Here is a 2002-nt window from a genome sequence, read left to right as displayed (position 1 = left end):
ATAGTAGTGGTAGGTATCAAGACATTTTTGACTAATTCTTGACTTATCTTTTAGAGAACCAGCACTCAAGTGGGCCTTTTTTTTTAATATTTTGTTGCCCTTGGCTGGCCTTCTCTCCAGCATAAAAAGTGGTAATAGTAATTGATTGTCCCCATCACCATTAGTTTTTACTTTTGCGGAACATTTAAACTTTTCCCTCAAAAAGCTAATATAATCCAAACTCTTTTGTTATACCATGAACCCTGCTTATAGGATCATTTTTTTCACCTCAAGGGAATCATTAAGTCCGGTTTCTCCACGAAGTCTGAGCAGAAGAAAATATGGCACACCAAACTCTCAGGAAAATCTGATACTGAAGAAAGAAAAAACAAAAGAATGAAGCCAGTCGGAAAATTTTATTACAGGGCATTCATGGCGAGAAGAAAATTTCATCAAAATATTAGATAAAAGATCAAGAAGACAATATTATGTTGAGAAAAACGAAAGAAGGAGAAGTGAGGAAAAAATATAATTAGGAGGAAAAATATCTTCACTGTTACAGTCAATGTCCTGAGCGGAAGAAGACTTTGCTCACATGATAACAAGAGGCCAATGTTCCCCGTCCTGAGTCTTGCCTCTCCTCGCGCGCCTCCCATCAAACAAGAGCGATGAAGCCAATTTACACATGTAGCAAGTTGTATACACCCATGTCTACTGCGAATGAGTCATTTTAAAATCTCAGTCTAGCAGCGAGACGGCAAGTGTTTAGCCTACGGACAGTCGTCACTCAAGTCACTCGGTTCAAGTCAGATGTGCTAGCCTAGGGATACCGCTGCAGCCAAGAGTGAGGGGTTATAATTGTTACGTGCATGTTCAGACATTTTGACATCTGGGGAGACAATGAAACAGTGAAATGTGAATGCTGTTGAAAGAGTTTTGTCCAACAATGGATTTACAGTGAAAGTGTGAAGAGCTTGTGTCGAGGCTCACATGAAAATGTTATTATGCGCGTGTGTGATGCAGTCGCTAGTGATGTCACTGTGCAGTGATTAATGAAGTACAGTGAGGTGAATAAGGAGTGAACATTGTGAGTGGTGTAATGCACACAGAGTGATGACAAGAGGCGTAAACTCACAGGTATGAATAAGAGATGAGCAAGTGCACAGCCAAAATCATGTAAAGAATTTATAAATGAAACAGAATTTGCATTTTGTGTTTGAAATACAGCTGTAAGCTTGAAGTTGTATTTAAACATCCACCTGGTACTATATAAATTCTCGTGTTTGACTCGTATAACTGAGCGGTACAATGACACGGTTGTATGGATTTAGATATCGATTTTAGGCATTGAATTAAACACAGTTAGCTTGCTTCACAGGATTTTCATAGATTCATGTTGGCTTGGAGCCGAGATTTCGAGGTTTGAAATTAAAGGTCCGTTGTCCGGCTTTGGGTACATTACTGCAGCGCGGCGATTTTCCTGTCAAATCCAGATCTACTGTTATCTGTGCATCAACCCATAATTTAGTACATTTCTATTGCCGTTTAAGGTGCAACACACACACACACACACACACACACACACACACACACACACACACACACACACACACACACACACACACACACACACACACACACACACTCACTCGCGCACACACTCACTCACTTACTCTCTCCATCACATTCGCTTTATAAACAACATCTTTGACATGAGTTTAGAGATGGAGTGAGAGAGAGAGAGATTACTTTAGTTTTATCTTTAAATAGAGTAATTAGTTTTATCGCAGAGAGAGAGAGAGAGAGAGAGAGAGAGAGAGAGAGAGAGAGAGAGAGAGAGAGTAAAGCGAAGATTCCTAATACGCAATAAAACTGAAGATTACTCGGTGTGAGCTGAACCAGACTGGTGATGGAGGATGAGAACATGTGATGGTGGTGGTGGTGGTGGTGGCGACAGTGGTGATGGCAGAAGGCTCGTAGTGATGATGATTGTGTTTGTCAACGGTGGGACTAACAAACAGAA

The sequence above is a fragment of the Portunus trituberculatus genome, chromosome 14 (genome assembly GCF_017591435.1).
Source record: "Portunus trituberculatus isolate SZX2019 chromosome 14, ASM1759143v1, whole genome shotgun sequence".
Classification (NCBI taxonomy): Eukaryota; Metazoa; Arthropoda; class Malacostraca; order Decapoda; family Portunidae; genus Portunus; species Portunus trituberculatus.
The sequence above is the reverse complement of the archived record's forward strand: the minus strand, read 5'-3'. Positions refer to the sequence as shown.